At 46.4% G+C, this 18,440-nt stretch overlaps 1 long non-coding RNA gene across 1 annotated transcript in view; it reads right to left on the bottom strand.

The window, feature by feature from the left end:
• Positions 1-258: 258 nt before the first annotated feature.
• Positions 259-18,440, bottom strand: part of LOC141047351 (uncharacterized) — a 34,436-nt gene continuing 16,254 nt past the window's right edge. The window contains exon 3 of the long non-coding RNA XR_012219776.1: positions 259-2,505. This is a non-coding gene — a long non-coding RNA (uncharacterized lncRNA). The remainder of the gene's footprint in view (positions 2,506-18,440) is intronic.

Genomic DNA, 18,440 nt, shown 5'->3' with positions numbered 1-18,440 from the left:
GTGAGGCCTCATTATACCCCTGTATAAGGTTCTAGTGACACAGTGTAGACTGTTATTCAGCATTGCTATTTCCTCAGATTGTCAGCTCTTGTGATAAGGCCCCGGCTCCTCGCTCCGGTCTCTCCTGTACACAGTGTCGGGATCCCTCAGATATCTCTTTCATCTGAAGGACCGATGTTCTTAGGTGTGAGGCACCATATGTCTCTAATCTATTGCTCCGTCGAGAAGAATAACACAGACATAAGCTGTATGATACGACTCGGGATGCCTGCCAAGATGCCTCTGGCTTTTCAGTTAGGCTTCCGTCTTTTATAGTAAAGAATTTAAACATTTACAGACATGCGCAGTACAAATGATTTCACAACTTGTTTTCTACAAAGAAAGTCACTTAGGCGAAAAAGCAGAGGTATTTGACCTTGGTTCACAAGGGAGATGTCTGAGACATCTCCTCGAAGAACAGATAAGGTTTTAAACAAGAGAATGCAACATAGACAGAACTCAATTTAACTCCTTCAGTTCCTATCATTCCCCCCTTTGACATCTTCATTTTCCACAATCTGGAACACTGGATCCTGCAACAACAGCGAATAGTGGCTCGTTCACCAGGTACTATCCCAGGCCGACGGGTTGCCCAAGGGAGACAGGTCTTCTACCTTCTCCATCCCCCAGATACTGAAGCCACGTCCATCATTGCAAGAGTACGCTCCTTCATGCCAGAAATGAGATGTCAATCTAGGACTCAAAGGAATAATAGTTAAATTCTTGTTGTTTACAGTCAAACTTCCTTATCTATTTCTACATCTTTTCTTGCATACAGAGATACACCAAAAAACAAGTTTCAATAGCACATATATTACGAAGATACAAACAACAATACGTAATAGACTTAGTATAATCCCAGTTATCCAGCCTCCAATACCCTTAAACCAATTAGCTGGATTAAGAAAGGAGAATGTATCTGACCACCAACTATCCTTAGTATGATCATTGTCTTTATCGTACTGATCTCTAAGTTTTTGAACATCCTCTATTTTCAATTTTAACTTTATAATGCTGTTGGGATCTATATAATGACAGCAAGCTGGTCCGATGACTTGACACATACCTCCTTGCGCTGCAGTTAAATAATCTAATACTATGGTATGCTGATTAGTGGCTATGATGAGCTGATTTTGGACAGCAACGGTGGTGTTCAATATATCCAATATATCCCATATTTGGTCATCTAAGTAATCTGTAGCCCTGACTAATTTATCCCACATTTGAGTAATCATAGGATAAATAAAAATAGAACTGACAATTTTATTAGCCACACTCATCTGCACTATATGTGGTCTCCCAGAGAGGCGAGGTGTATTGTCAGCAGCTCTTTTGTACAACGTGTGTTTAGGTATGCTCAGAGTATTCAACTGGTCATTCGGAATAACAAAGGTAGCTGGAGTCAAACGACCCAGAGTACAAGCACCTTTTACCCCCTACTGGCAACCATTTATATGCATTGTCTCCACATATCCAGTACATGTCACTAGGTAGGTCCCATAGGGCTGAATGTTGTAATACCAGTCTATGGACTAAATCTATGAACGCAGATACATTCTGAAGCATACACCAATTTGGAAGTTGTCCTAAAGGGCTACAATACCCTACATCGGGATTTCCACAGGTGGGAGTTCCTTTCTCATATCCAGATGACTCGTTGCAAGGTATATTACCTGAAATATTAAAACAAGTTTCATTATTGCCCTGGGGAAATAAATTGGAATACTCCCAGGACGTGTTATGCAACCTTCTTTCTAGCAGTATTGGTTTGAAGGCATCAGTAGAGTGGGAAGTTACATTAAAACTAACTTGTAGGCCATACATTGGAATTTGCCCCAGGTAGGTTAATCGAGTTCTATTCCTGGGTACCCAAGCTTTATATGCCAGATATTGAAGGTATGTATTACTTCCTGAAAGATTACCCTGCCACCAAGGGTATCCTACCCATCCCACAATAGGTATTCCAACAGTTGTGTTCCATAACTTCACATTATTTGTGGCATTATTAGCAAGTGTATCAGAACAACTGGTCCTGGCAAATAATTCCTCGGGTGGCACAGGAATAACAAGGAACGGAATACTAGTGGCTGATACTGCTGAATGTGTGCAGATCCAGCAAATGATTTGACCAATCATTCAGTAATTTTTCATGATGTTGTATAAACTTATTATTCAAGGACATTGGAGAATTTAGATTGTCCCACGCAGCTACCATTATTACAGAAAATGCAACAAAACCAAACCAAAACATTATGCACTCTTATGCTTTGTTAATTCCTGTGGCTAGTTTGCAATGCGATGCGTGGATCCAGGTTGGTCGTCCTTCCAACTTAACAGAAGTAGGCGTTGTTAGGAGTACTTGGTAAGGTCCTTGATATCGGGGTTCAAGGGTCTTTCTGGAGTGTTTCTTGACATATATGTAATCACCAGGTTGTAGACAGTGAGTTCCTTCCACACTATCTGGATCTGGAATGGAAGAGAAAACTAGAGAATGCATTTGAGTTAAATGCTTTTGCAACTGGATTACATAACTTGTCAAATTATCCACATTGAGTGTTAAGACCTGTGGGTAGTACAACCCTGTGTTCGGTGGTCTTCCAAACAGTATCTCGAAGGGTGACAGTTTAGTTTTCCCCGTGGGTGTGTACCTTACTGAGAATAATGCTAATGGGAGACACTCTGGCCATGGTTTATGGGTTTGTTCCATGGTTTTCTGTATTTTCAATTTTAGTGTCCCGTTCATTCTCTCTACCTTCCCTGAACTCTGTGGGTGGTAGGGTGTATGAAATGCTTGTTCTACACCTATCATTTGCATTACATTTTGCATTACCTCAGCAGTAAAGTGTGTACCTCTGTCTGATTCAATTGTTTCAGGGACACCGAATCGTGGTACTAGTTCCATCACCAGTTTCTTTGCAGTGGCTCGAGCTGTAGCCGTTTTCACCGGGTAGGCCTCTGGCCATCCAGAGAAGAGATCTACACATACTAGGATATTTGCATACACTCCTACCTTGGTAGCTGTATGTCGTCAATCTGCCGTCTCTGAAACGGGTAGAGAGGCCTAGGTGTCGCTTTCTTAGGGACTTTTACTGTTTTACCTGGGTTGTGCTGTGCACAGATGAGGCATGATTGTACAAGTTTCGCGGCTGCGCAACTGAAGCCAGGAGCGATCCAGAAGGCATCTACCATGGCACACATGTGACTTTTTGAGGTGTGATTGGGGCCATGTGCTGCTTGCGCCATGATTGGGAACAGGGACTTTGGTGGGCACATTTTATCCTTATTCTCCCATACTCCATTTGAGTTCAGCTCAGCTCCCAGTCTCCCCCGGTGTACCTTCTCTGTTTGGGCAGCCTTTTGCTGGAGGGATTTCAGGACATCTAGACCCAATGTGGCTGGAATACGCTGACTCCCCGCCACCGTCCACTGCTCTCTCTAGGCCGCCTTGTGCTATTTTACTGCCCTTGAGAAAGCGTGCTTGTAGTCACGCGAAACGCGCGTCGGGCGTTTGTCCTACCTGGTCCTGGGCTCACTCAGCCTTCATGCATATCTGGTAAGATATCTCCTTAAACTGGCCACTTTAAATTTACCTATGCACACTAGGTGGTCACAATGGACTGATAATGTGGCGCAGTGACCCCCAATTCGGGGGATGGGGAACTAGCAGATATTTGTTATCTATATAGATGTGGTTACTCTCTATATACATTGTTATACTACTTGACATCCTGTGGCTGGGTGTTTTTCCCGGGGTACTCTGTTCTTTCATCTTGTGGTGTCATTTTAATCTTTGTATCTTTGTACTGGATGATATATATGTTAACCAATAAAGACGTATTTTTACTATATTCACCTAGTTACTCAATCTTTCTCTTTGCATGCATACTTGTGCTATTTTAGCAGCCTCGTTCGCCCTTCTATTGCCCTCTACCTCCACGGAGTCACCTTTGTGTGTGCTTTTACCTTGACAATGCCAACCTGGACTGGTAACATCAATGCCTCCATCAATTGTTTCACCAGCTCTGCATTTTTAATGGGCTTCGAATCTGTGAAAATATTAGCGACTTTACCTGCAGCGGCTCTACACGCCTCAGTGAGTGCCTTCAACTCTGCCTCCTGCGCCGACATGTGAGGAGAGAGTGGTTCCGCTCGGATTACCTCATGTGAGGATACTACTGCATATCCAGTGTAGAATCGTCCATCCTGGTGGTATCTGGGGCCATCTACAAAAAAGAAACTCAAAGTCTGCATTAGGAACAGGTTTTTCATGAATGTGTGCAAACCCAACTGTCTCCTGACTCATCAGTTCTATGCAGACATGTTCATGCGTCATGTCAAAGTATCCTTCCTCACTTGCCAATACGGTCACCAATTCCCCCTTTTCTGAATCCACAGGCAGGAGGGTGGCTGGATTCAGAACGTTACATCTTTTGAGGAGTGACATACTCAGGAATTAGTAGAGCACACTCAAGTCGGAGCTGTCTGGCCATAGACAGATGTTTTGGTTGAACTTGTAGGAGTATGGCATGGATGTCATGTGGGGAATAGATTGTCAAAAGAAACGTCAGTGTCATCTCACATGCCTTCCCTATTACGTCTCCATTTTTTTCCTTGTGCTCCAGCATACATAACAGGTCGTTTTATTGTCCTTGTTTGCTCAATTTCTTTAGCTACCTTAAGGAGGTCTTTCGGATCTACATGTCTCCATTCAGGTCTGGCTGTCTGTACTGCGTCTCGTAAGTCTTTGTTCATACCGTCAATGAATGCATTCACCAGTATTCTAACATCAAGTGGGTTTATGCAAATGTACCCCATGTCTGCCCATTTCAGCTGTAACCGTCCAAGGTATATCTCTACTCTCTCTCCTCTTTGCTGTGTCACATTAGTCAGGAGTACAGACTGCTCTGATTGTTCCACTGCAGCCCATTGTCTTAGTGACTCACAGTACGTCTCCCCAGATCGTGCAGATTTATCATCCATGCCCCAAGCCTGATTCTTTGTCACATCTGTGTGTCTTAATTATATGATCTAGTGCGTCACCTGCCTTTAAACTCACCAACCTCTCTAGGTCTGCCCAGGTACACTTATATGTCTGCTGTACTTCCTTTATGTGTCTGTAAAACGGGAATGGTTGGTCTTCAGGGGCAGGCAGCTGCTTCAGCAAAGCTAGCTGGTCATAGGGGCTCCAGGGATAATACACCTGTATCTTTCTTATTCTAGTCACCCTTCTAGGTCCTGATGGGGTTGGCCGTCTGATGTCTACTGTCAGCTTACTCCTCAAGGGCCAATGTCCCCACTACCCACTATCCACACTATTATGTCAGCTTCTTATGATCTTGTCTGGATAGGATTTAGTGCAATTCTCTTAGGTCAGTAGCACAGGTCACACAAGTAGCTATTCAGTCTGGATTTGTCTGAGTCTGACCACAGTGTTTACAAGTCCATCTGTTTTGTCTGGGTCTCTGGTTACACTTTGTCAATCAAACATTCATAATACACCTTCCACACTGCTGCACATTCTCAAGCATCATTTATTCACTTGCTATTTTCTTCCCTTGTCTGTGCCTTTTTGTACATCCAAACATTCACACTCTGGTATTTTTGCCTTTTTCAATATTTGTCCCACTTGTTTTACTGCTTCCTTCCTTCTCTGTCTCTTGTAATTTGACACAATTTGCTATACAAATCAATCACACAACTAGAAGCAGGTTCAAACACATTAATGACCAAGCAATCACTTACAATGACCAAACAATCACTTACAATTCCCTTCTAAATTAGGCACCATATCTTACTTTTAACTTCCAATCTTCAATTAAGTACTGTTGCTTTAAAATGCACAAATCTTTCAGCGCGTACCTTACGGATAGAATTACAGAGAATTTTGAGCACAGCTCACACTCAGCAGAGATAAGAGCGAAGGGAGAAGAAACTGCGCAGCTCCATCCTTCCCCCCTCCCATCAGAATGCAGCGTCGTCCTTCACAGAATTCTGTAGTTCTTTAGACTTATCAAAATCAATTTCTACAAAGAAACTCAAAATCACGGGATTTCACTGTAAGGGCAGATAACTGTATAATGAGATTAACCATGCCTTGCCCTTTTTCTGGCCAAATGCATTCAGGAAACTTTACAATGTAATGCCACATATAACACGAACTATATCATTACTCAATTCATTCAGTCTCAGATGTAGATTTGAAATATCTATAACGCATCTGTCCGGGATTCCACCACAACTAGAAAGGTCACAAATCTCTTGACACAAAAATGATGTGTGATGATTCATTCATACGTGCTCATTCACTGATTTTTTTTTTTTTTTTATACTCAATTACTCATCTCTCATCTTATTCAGAGGTTCTCATAGACATATATACAAGGATTCACACAGCCTGCCTATCTTGCACTTTGGATTTGATTAATACTTTTTCCAGGTTCTTTGCTGCACTACTTCCATATCTATCCTCAATTATATCACATAACCGATTTCCTTCTTCAGGTGTCTTTCCCTGACTGTTCCCCATTTTATCTTTTATTCTTATCCTGTTTCTCTTGTTGTCTTCCTGTTAGTCCCCTGCCTTAGGTGGTGTATTGGGTAAGCTCAAGACTAGGCTCTACTATACCTCGTTACCTTCTTCCTAAGGTGCTAACAGGCTAAATGGAGTGTCTGTTCCTCGGTGTACTACGTGTTTCGTGTACTTATATGCTATGTAGCATCCGAACAGAAATACTCCCACAACACACAGGATTGTAAACAAAGTGTCCATCTATCGGGGTTCTTCAGTCATATCCTGTCACAGGCTCATTTCACGGTCCTGTGCTCATTCGGTCACACTCTTATCTGTCACAAGGTTTATTCGTAAAGGGTGTTGATTTAAGCTTAGGCGGTGACCTCCCCGAAAGGACGCTGTCACATGACCCAGTTAGGCAATATCACCACTCTTTGAACGAATACCTACTGTGCAGCTTATTTGTCTACTTTCCACAATCCTTCAAATCAAGGCAGTCACTCAACAACCTCCTCTATTTCTAGTGCGGAATCGTCTATTGTGAAAAACTTGTCCGTCCGGGCTGCGCAGTATGAACTGTTCACCCAGCCTTATATTCCGTAATGTCAGACCTCTCCCATTTTGATTTGCATCAGCTCTTTTTCTAAAAATAGCTGTGCACAGACAGAACCTACAGTAACCTCTCATTCGAGCAGAAATTACATATGCGTGTCACACCCGATTTCCTCAGAGTTCTTATATGGACCTGATTTTACGGCCCCCTCCTCTACTAGATTCCCCTTTATACGGACCTTAGTTATAATGATAGATTATGAAGAGCAGAGAAGAGAAAAATTGATCTTTTACCTGGCCAGGTGTTTAGGTCTGCTGTTCACAATTTCATCAGTAACTGGAGTGGTCTGTAGATCGGGTAGTCTTGGAGAGGTGCCTATATCAGGTCCCTGTTTCGGGCGCCAGGAAACTGTCGGGATCCCTCAGATATCTCTTTCATCTGAAGGACCGATGTTCTTAGGTGTGAGGCACCATATGTCTCTAATCGATTGCTCCGTCGAGAAGAATAACACAGACATAAGCTGTATGATACGACTCGGGATGCCTGCCAAGACGCCTCTGGCTTATCAGTTAGGCTTCCGTCTTTTATAGTAAAGAATTTAAACATTTACAGACATGCGCAGTACAAATGATTTCACAACTTGTTTTCTACAAAGAAAGTCACTTAGGCGAAAAAGCAGAGGTATTTGACCTTGGTTCACAAGGGAGATGTCTGAGACATCTCCTCGAAGAACAGATAAGGTTTTAAACAAGAGAATGCAACATAGACAGAACTCAATTTAACTCCTTCAGTTCCTATCAACAGTGAGGCCTCATTATACTAATGTATAAGGATCTAGTGACGCAGTGTAGACTGTTATTCAGCATTGCTGTGTCCTCAGATTGTCAGCTCTTGTGATCAGGCCCCCAGCTCCTCGCTCTGGTCTCTACTGTACACAGTGAGGCCTCATTATACTCCTGTATAAGGATGTAGTGACGCAGTGTAGACTGTTATTCAGCATAGCTGCTTCCTCAGATTGTCAGCTCTTGTGATCAGGCCCCTGCTCCTCGCTCCGGTCTCTCCTGTACAGTGAGGCCTCATTATACCCCTGTATAAGGATCTAGTGACGCAGTGTAGACTGTTATTCAGCATTGCTGTTTCCTCAGATTGTCAGCTCTTGTGATCAGGCCCCCGCTCCTCGCTCCGGTCTCTCCTGTACAGTGAGGCCTCATTATACCCCTGTATAAGGATCTAGTGACGCAGTGTAGACTGTTATTCAGCATTGCTGTTTCCTCAGATTGTCAGCTCTTGTGATCAGGCCCCTGCTCCTCGCTCCGGTCTCTCCTGTACAGTGAGGCCTCATTATACCCCTGTATAAGGATCTAGTGACGCAGTGTAGACTGTTATTCAGCATTGCTGTTTCCTCAGATTGTCAGCTCTTGTGATCAGGCCCCTGCTCCTCGCTCCGGTCTCTCCTGTACAGTGAGGCCTCATTATACCCCTGTATAAGGATCTAGTGACGCAGTGTAGACTGTTATTCAGCATTGCTGTTTCCTCAGATTGTCAGCTCTTCTGATCAGGCCCCTGCTCCTCGCTCCGGTCTCTCCTGTATAGTGAGGCCTCATTATACCCCTGTATAAGGATCTAGTGACGCAGTGTAGACTGTTATTCAGCATTGCTCTTTCCTCAGATTGTCAGCTCTTGTGATCAGGCCCCTGCTCCTCTCTCTGGTCTCTCCTGTACAGTGAGGCCTCATTATACCCCTGTATAAGGATCTAGTGACGCAGTGTAGACTGTTATTCAGCATTGCTGTTTCCTCTGATTGTCAGCTCTTGTGATCAGGCCCCCGCTCCTCGCTCCGGTCTCTCCTGTATAGTGAGGCTTCATTATACCCCTGTATAAGGATCTAGTGACGCAGTGTAGACTGTTATTCAGCATTGTTGTTTCCTCAGATTGTCAGCTCCTGTGATCAGGCCCCTGCTCCTCGCTCCGGTCTCTCCGGTACAGTGAGGCCTCATTATACCCCTGTATAAGGATCTAGTGACACAGTGTAGACTGTTATTCAGCATTGCTATTTCCTCAGATTGTCAGCTCTTGTGATCAGGCCCCGGCTCCTCGCTCCGGTCTCTCCTGTACACAGTGAGGCCTCATTATACTCCTGTATAAGGATCTAGTAACGCAGTGTAGACTGTTATTCAGCATTGCTGTGTCCTCAGATTGTCAGCTCTTGTGATCAGGCCCCGGCTCCTTGCTCGGGTCTCTCCTGTACTGTGAGGCCTCATTATACTCCTGTATAAGGATCTAGTGACGCAGTGTAGACTGTTATTCAGCATTGCTGTTTCCTCAGATTGTCAGCTCTTGTGATCAGGCCCCTGCTCCTTGCTCCGGTCTCTCCTGTACAGTGAGGCCTCATTATACCCCTGTATAAGGATCTAGTGATGCAGTGTAGACTGTTATTCAGCATTGCTATTTCCTCAGATTGTCAGCTCTTGTGATCAGGCCTTGGCTCCTCGCTCCGGTCTCTCCTGTACAGTGAGGCCTCATTATACCCCTGTATAAGGATCTAGTGACGCAGTGTAGACTTTTATTCAGCATTGCTGTTTCCTCAGATTGTCAGCTCTTGTGATCAGGCCCCTGCTCCTCGCTCCGGTCTCTCCTGTACAGTGAGGCCTCATTATACCCCTGTATAAGGATCTAGTGATGCAGTGCAGACTGTTATTCAGCATTGCTGTTTCCTCAGATTGTCAGCTCTTGTGATCAGGCCCCGGCTCCTCGCTCCGCTCTCTCCTGTAGAGTGAGGCATCATTATACCCCTGTATAAGGATCTAGTGACGCAGTGAAGACTGGTATTCAGCATTGCTGTTTCCTCAGATTGTCAGCTCTTGTGATCAGGCCCCTGCTCCTCGCTCCGGTCTCTCCTGTACAGTGAGGCCTCATTATACCCCTGTATAAGGATCTAGTGACGCAGTGTAGACTGTTATTCAGCATTGCTGTTTCCTCAGATTGTCAGCTCTTGTGATCAGGCCCCCGCTCCTCGCTCCGGTCTCTCCTGTACAGTGAGGCCTCATTATACCCCTGTATAAGGATCTAGTGACGCAGTGTAGACTTTTATTCAGCATTGCTGTTTCCTCAGATTGTCAGCTCTTGTGATCAGGCCCCTGCTCCTCGCTCCGGTCTCTCCTGTACAGTGAGGCCTCAGTATACCCCTGTATAAGGATCTAGTGACGCAGTGTAGACTGTTATTCAGCATTGCTGTTTCCTCAGATTGTCAGGTCTTGTGATCAGGCCCCGGCTCCTCGCTCCGGTCTCTCCTGTACAGTGAGGCCTCATTATACCCCTGTATAAGGATCTAGTGACGCAGTGTAGACTGTTATTCAGCATTGCCGTGTCCTCAGATTGTCAGCTCTTGTGATCAGGCCTCTGCTCCTCGCTCCGGTCTCTCCTGTACAGTGAGGCCTCATTATACCCCTGTATAAGGATCTAGTGACACAGTGTAGACTGTTATTCAGCATTGCTATTTCCTCAGATTGTCAGCTCTTGTGATCAGGCCCTGACTCCTCGCTCCGGTCTCTCCTGTACACAGTGAGGCCTCATTATACTAATGTATAAGGATCTAGTAACGCAGTGTAGACTGTTATTCAGCATTGCTGTGTCCTCAGATTGTCAGCTCTTGTGATCAGGCCCCTGCTCCTCGCTCCGGTCTCTCCTGTACACAGTGAGGCCTCATTATACTCCTGTATAAGGATCTAGTGACGCAGTGTAGACTGTTATTCAGCATAGCTGCTTCCTCAGATTGTCAGCTCTTGTGATCAGGCCCCGGCTCCTCGCTCCAGTCTCTCCTGTACAGTGAGGCCTCATTATACTCCTGTATAAGGATCTAGTGACGCAGTGTAGACTGTTATTCAGCATTGCTGTTTCCTCAGATTGTTAGCTCTTGTGATCAGGCCCCCGCTCCTCGCTCCGGTCTCTCCTGTACAGTGAGGCCTCATTATACCCCTGTATAAGGATCTAGTGACGCAGTGTAGACTGTTATTCAGCATTGCTGTTTCCTCTGATTGTCAGCTCTTGTGATCAGGCCCCGGCTCCTCGCTCCACTCTCTCCTGTACAGTGAGGCCTCATTATACCCCTGTATAAGGATCTAGTGACGCAGTGTAGACTGTTATTCAGCATTGCTGTTTCCTCTGATTGTCAGCTCTTGTGATCAGGCCCCCGCTCCTCGCTCCGGTCTCTCCTGTACAGTGAGGCCTCATTATACCCCTGTATAAGGATCTAGTGACGCAGTGTAGACTGTTATTCAGCATTGATGTGTCCTCAGATTGTCAGCTCTTGTGATCAGGCCCCTGCTCCTCGCTCCGCTCTCTCCTGTACAGTGAGGCCTCATTATACCCCTGTATAAGGATCTAGTGACGAAGTGTAGACTGTTATTCAGCATTGCTGTTTCCTCAGATTGTCAGCTCTTGTGATCAGGCCCCTGCTCCTTGCTCCGGTCTCTCCTGTACAGTGAGGCCTCATTATACCCCTGTATAAGGATCTAGTGACGCAGTGTAGACTGTTATTCAGCATTGCTGTTTCCTCAGATTGTCAGCTCTTGTGATCAGGCCCCTGCTCCTCGCTCCGGTCTCTCCTGTACAGTGAGGCCTCATTATACCCCTGTATAAGGATCTAGTGACACAGTGTAGACTGTTATTCAGCATTGCTATTTCCTCAGATTGTCAGCTCTTGTGATCAGGCCCTGACTCCTCGCTCCGGTCTCTCCTGTACACAGTGAGGCCTCATTATACTAATGTATAAGGATCTAGTAACGCAGTGTAGACTGTTATTCAGCATTGCTGTGTCCTCAGATTGTCAGCTCTTGTGATCAGGCCCCTGCTCCTCGCTCCGGTCTCTCCTGTACACAGTGAGGCCTCATTATACTCCTGTATAAGGATCTAGTGACGCAGTGTAGACTGTTATTCAGCATTGCCGTGTCCTCAGATTGTCAGCTCTTGTGATCAGGCCTCTGCTCCTCGCTCCGGTCTCTCCTGTACAGTGAGGCCTCATTATACCCCTGTATAAGGATCTAGTGACACAGTGTAGACTGTTATTCAGCATTGCTATTTCCTCAGATTGTCAGCTCTTGTGATCAGGCCCTGACTCCTCGCTCCGGTCTCTCCTGTACACAGTGAGGCCTCATTATACTAATGTATAAGGATCTAGTAACGCAGTGTAGACTGTTATTCAGCATTGCTGTGTCCTCAGATTGTCAGCTCTTGTGATCAGGCCCCTGCTCCTCGCTCCGGTCTCTCCTGTACACAGTGAGGCCTCATTATACTCCTGTATAAGGATCTAGTGACGCAGTGTAGACTGTTATTCAGCATAGCTGCTTCCTCAGATTGTCAGCTCTTGTGATCAGGCCCCGGCTCCTCGCTCCAGTCTCTCCTGTACAGTGAGGCCTCATTATACTCCTGTATAAGGATCTAGTGACGCAGTGTAGACTGTTATTCAGCATTGCTGTTTCCTCAGATTGTCAGCTCTTGTGATCAGGCCCCTGCTCCTTGCTCCGGTCTCTCCTGTACAGTGAGGCCTCATTATACCCCTGTATAAGGATCTAGTGACGCAGTGTAGACTGTTATTCAGCATTGCTGTCTCCTCAGATTGTCAGCTCTTGTGATCAGGCCCCTGCTCCTCGCTCCGCTCTCTCCTGTACAGTGAGGCCTCATTATACCCCTGTATAAGGATCTAGTGACGCAGTGTAGACTGTTTTTCAGCATTGCTGTTTCCTCTGATTGTCAGCTCTTGTGATCAGGCCCCCGCTCCTCGCTCCGGTCTCTCCTGTACAGTGAGGCCTCATTATACCCCTGTATAAGGATTTAGTGACGCAGTGTAGACTGTTATTCAGCATTGATGTGTCCTCAGATTGTCAGCTCTTGTGATCAGGCCCCTGCTCCTCGCTCCGCTCTCTCCTGTACAGTGAGGCCTCATTATACCCCTGTATAAGGATCTAGTGACGAAGTGTAGACTGTTATTCAGCATTGCTGTTTCCTCAGATTGTCAGCTCTTGTGATCAGGCCCCCGCTCCTCGCTCCGGTCTCTCCTGTACAGTGAGGCCTCATTATACCCCTGTATAAGGATCTAGTGATGCAGTGTAGACTGTTATTCAGCATTGCTCTTTCCTCAGATTGTCAGCTCTTGTGATCAGGCCCCGGCTCCTCGCTCCACTCTCTCCTGTACAGTGAGGCCTCATTATACCCCTGTATAAGGATCTAGTGACGCAGTGTAGACTGTTATTCAGCATTGCTGTTTCCTCTGATTGTCAGCTCTTGTGATCAGGCCCCCGCTCCTCGCTCCGGTCTCTCCTGTACAGTGAGGCCTCATTATACCCCTGTATAAGGATCTAGTGACGCAGTGTAGACTGTTATTCAGCATTGATGTGTCCTCAGATTGTCAGCTCTTGTGATCAGGCCCCTGCTCCTCGCTCCGGTCTCTCCTGTACAGTGAGGCCTCATTATACCCCTGTATAAGGATCTAGTGTCGCAGTGTAGACTGTTATTCAGCATTGCTGTTTCCTCAGATTGTCAGCTCTTGTGATCAGGCCCCTGCTCCTTGCTCCGGTCTCTCCTGTACAGTGAGGCCTCATTATACCCCTGTATAAGGATCTAGTGACGCAGTGTAGACTGTTATTCAGCATTGCTGTCTCCTCAGATTGTCAGCTCTTGTGATCAGGCCCCTTCTCCTCGCTCCGCTCTCTCCTGTACAGTGAGGCCTCATTATACCCCTGTATAAGGATCTAGTGACGCAGTGTAGACTGTTATTCAGCATTGCTGTTCCCTCTGATTGTCAGCTCTTGTGATCAGGCCCCCGCTCCTCGCTCCGGTCTCTCCTGTACAGTGAGGCCTCATTATACCCCTGTATAAGGATCTAGTGACGCAGTGTAGACTGTTATTCAGCATTGATGTGTCCTCAGATTGTCAGCTCTTGTGATCAGGCCCCTGCTCCTCGCTCCGCTCTCTCCTGTACAGTGAGGCCTCATTATACCCCTGTATAAGGATCTAGTGACGAAGTGTAGACTGTTATTCAGCATTGCTGTTTCCTCAGATTGTCAGCTCTTGTGATCAGGCCCCTGCTCCTTGCCTTGGTCTCTCCTGTACAGTGAGGCCTCATTATACTCCTGTATAAGGATCTAATGACGCAGTGTAGACTGTTATTCAGCATTGCTGTTTCCTCAGATTGTCAGCTCTTGTGATCAGGTCCCTGCTCCTCGCTCCGGTCTCTCCTGTACAGTGAGGCCTCATTATACTCCTGTATAAGAATCTAATGACGCAGTGTAGACTGTTATTCAGCATTGCTGTTTCCTCTGATTGTCAGCTCTTGTGATCAGGCCCCCGCTCCTCGCTCCGGTCTCTCCTGTACAGTGAGGCCTCATTATACCCCTGTATAAGGATCTAGTGACGCAGTGTAGACTGTTATTCAGCATTGATGTGTCCTCAGATTGTCAGCTCTTGTGATCAGGCCCCTGCTCCTCGCTCCGCTCTCTCCTGTACAGTGAGGCCTCATTATACCCCTGTATAAGGATCTAGTGACGAAGTGTAGACTGTTATTCAGCATTGCTGTTTCCTCAGATTGTCAGCTCTTGTGATCAGGCCCCTGCTCCTTGCCTTGGTCTCTCCTGTACAGTGAGGCCTCATTATACTCCTGTATAAGGATCTAATGACGCAGTGTAGACTGTTATTCAGCATTGCTGTTTCCTCAGATTGTCAGCTCTTGTGATCAGGTCCCTGCTCCTCGCTCCGGTCTCTCCTGTACAGTGAGGCCTCATTATACTCCTGTATAAGGATCTAGTGACGCAGTGTAGACTGTTATTCAGCATTGCCGTGTCCTCAGATTGTCAGCTCTTGTGATCAGGCCCCTTCTCCTCGCTCCGCTCTCTCCTGTACAGTGAGGCCTCATTATACCCCTGTATAAGGATCTAGTGACGCAGTGTAGACTGTTATTCAGCATTGCTGTTCCCTCTGATTGTCAGCTCTTGTGATCAGGCCCCCGCTCCTCGCTCCGGTCTCTCCTGTACAGTGAGGCCTCATTATACCCCTGTATAAGGATCTAGTGACGCAGTGTAGACTGTTATTCAGCATTGATGTGTCCTCAGATTGTCAGCTCTTGTGATCAGGCCCCTGCTCCTCGCTCCGCTCTCTCCTGTACAGTGAGGCCTCATTATACCCCTGTATAAGGATCTAGTGACGAAGTGTAGACTGTTATTCAGCATTGCTGTTTCCTCAGATTGTCAGCTCTTGTGATCAGGCCCCTGCTCCTTGCCTTGGTCTCTCCTGTACAGTGAGGCCTCATTATACTCCTGTATAAGGATCTAATGACGCAGTGTAGACTGTTATTCAGCATTGCTGTTTCCTCAGATTGTCAGCTCTTGTGATCAGGTCCCTGCTCCTCGCTCCGGTCTCTCCTGTACAGTGAGGCCTCATTATACTCCTGTATAAGAATCTAATGACGCAGTGTAGACTGTTATTCAGCATTGCTGTTTCCTCTGATTGTCAGCTCTTGTGATCAGGCCCCCGCTCCTCGCTCCGGTCTCTCCTGTACAGTGAGGCCTCATTATACCCCTGTATAAGGATCTAGTGACGCAGTGTAGACTGTTATTCAGCATTGATGTGTCCTCAGATTGTCAGCTCTTGTGATCAGGCCCCTGCTCCTCGCTCCGCTCTCTCCTGTACAGTGAGGCCTCATTATACCCCTGTATAAGGATCTAGTGACGAAGTGTAGACTGTTATTCAGCATTGCTGTTTCCTCAGATTGTCAGCTCTTGTGATCAGGCCCCTGCTCCTTGCCTTGGTCTCTCCTGTACAGTGAGGCCTCATTATACTCCTGTATAAGGATCTAATGACGCAGTGTAGACTGTTATTCAGCATTGCTGTTTCCTCAGATTGTCAGCTCTTGTGATCAGGTCCCTGCTCCTCGCTCCGGTCTCTCCTGTACAGTGAGGCCTCATTATACTCCTGTATAAGGATCTAGTGACGCAGTGTAGACTGTTATTCAGTAGAGTTGAGCGAAACAGGTCGGTCAGATTAAAAAATCACCGACTTTCGCCAAACTTGGGTTTCGCCGATCGAAACTCGACCCTAGCGTGAGGTCGGCCATGAGGTCGCCGATCAGCGCGCCAAAGTCACGTTTCAAATGATGCTTTCAGCGCCTTTTCTCACCCAATGATGGAGGACGCACACTGTGGGCAACGTGATGACATGCGCAGCGGCCAGCACCATCTTTGAGAAGGGCATTGAAGTGATTGGCTGGCTTTGTGTGGCGTCACGGTGTGCATAAAAGGCGGTGAATGCCGATCGCAATCTTACTTCTGCCGATCTTACAATAGGGAGAGGTGCTGCTGCTGATTCTGAGCAGGGAGAGCGTTAAGAAGGGAAGAAGAAAAAAAAACTGCTTCTGCTGATAGCGCTTTTCACTGTACAGTTAGTGTGCAGTGAAAGGGGAGGATTTTTGTTGTGTGCAGCAGCGCTGGTGGTGATTAGGCTGCCTTTTAAGGCTACCTGCTAGCTGCATTGCTGTATGCACACTGCTGTTCAAACTGCTTTTTTCAAAACACTCCAAATTTTATTATTTTGTCCTGGTGAGTTACTGAGCGTTCATTTTTTCACACACCGTCTAGCGGTGTACGCTCCTCACACACTACCGTGTACCGGCTGGTATCATGGACAAAGAGAAGCTATCTGGGTGTGACTCTGGAAGAAAAAGCCGAGGAGTTTATCCGTTTTTCCAGACCTACACCTTAGACTCGTGTCCATTTTTCAAACAGTTTCGTATATCTGCTGTTTGATAACGGTCAAAACTCGACAGAGACAGCTTTTGTCAGTCCGTATACAAATACACGGAGCTTGACAATTTTACATACACACACCGTACAGCATTGTACGCTCATCACACACTACCGTGTACCGCCTTCTAGCACGGACAAATAGAAGCTACCTGTGTGTGACTCTGGAAAAATAAGCCGAGGAGTTTTTCCGTTTTTCCAGACCTACACCTTAGAGTCCTGTCCGGTTTTTCAAACAGTTTCGTATATCTGCTGTTTGATCTCAGTCAAAACTAGACAGAGACAGCGAATGTCAGTCTGTATACAAATACACGGAGCTTGACAATTTTACATACACACATCGTATAGAGCTATCTGATTCTCCAACTGTATTGTATATCTGCCATTCGCATTACAGTCACTTTTCTACCTAGTCAGCGTTGTGTCTGTGACACTCCGTAAATACATATACGGAGATTGTTAGTTGCACAAAAATCGTATACAGCTGCACACTTCTGATACAGTTCCGTATATCTCGTTGTTGGATTACGGTCCAATACATACAGTGAGAGCGTCTGTGACTATCATAATATTTACGTTGATTTAATTTGTTTAATACACCTTACACAGCTGGACGCTCCTCATACAGTACCATCTCTCTGCTGGAATTTTTGGTACATTTTCCCAAACATGAAGAAGTATGGTGGAATAGGCTGCGGACGTGGGCAGGGGGGCGCAGCTGGTACTGATGGTGGTAGTGCATCGGCTGGTTCTGGCAAAAGCACAATAGCAGCTAAGGCAGTGTCATGATCCAGTGTTGGATCTGGCGGTATTAAAAGCACAAAGTGAACTTTTTTTACTTTGGAAAGTTCCAAGGTGTCTTGACTGTCCCCGGTGGTGGTGAGTGGTATTGCACTTTAGGGTTTTTTGCACTTAATTATGGATCAGGTGTGACACCCTATAAAGGTGTGCTCAGGGGGTTCACTCACTGCCTGTGATATTGTGAGTTTGTGTTCACTCTGTTTTTGGAGAGCCTGGATGAAGAATGGAGCTGGTGAGGAGTCCTGCGCAGCTTAGCCAGGGGGGAAGAGTGTCAGCTATGGTGTCTGGACGAAGGGCTGGCATGGCGTGGTGGAGTCGCAGTGATGGTGTCAGCGGGAAGTGTCTGCATGGGCTGGTGGAGTGGCGACTATGGAGAGTGGCACTCACCATGTGGGACTTGGCCGCTGAGCTGGACTCAAGCATGCTCGACTTCGTGTCAGCAGCTGAACTCATCCTTGGGACTCTGGTTCTAAGCAGCTGCAACTGGTGTTGGACTCTGCTCCAAGGTTGCACTAAGGTGAAGGATCCTGTTATGGTGATGGATCCGGGTGGAGGAGAAGATGCACTCAGGTGGAGGGCTCTGTTGCTAGGAGCGCACGCAACAGAGCAAAGCTAAGTGGTGTTTCCCCTGTATTGTCTCTTTCCTCATGTGTGTTATTAGTGCAGTGGTGGGATTAGTCTCCGCACCGACCCATTCCCTAGTGAGGGTTTAGGGTCAGGGTGAGCAAGGGCGTTAAGGTACGCGTGC

The sequence above is a fragment of the Dendrobates tinctorius genome, unplaced genomic scaffold, assembly GCF_039654945.1.
Source record: "Dendrobates tinctorius isolate UK_male_01 unplaced genomic scaffold, ASM3965494v1 ptg000126l, whole genome shotgun sequence".
Classification (NCBI taxonomy): domain Eukaryota; kingdom Metazoa; phylum Chordata; class Amphibia; order Anura; family Dendrobatidae; genus Dendrobates; species Dendrobates tinctorius.
The sequence above is the reverse complement of the archived record's forward strand: the minus strand, read 5'-3'. Positions and strand labels throughout refer to the sequence as shown.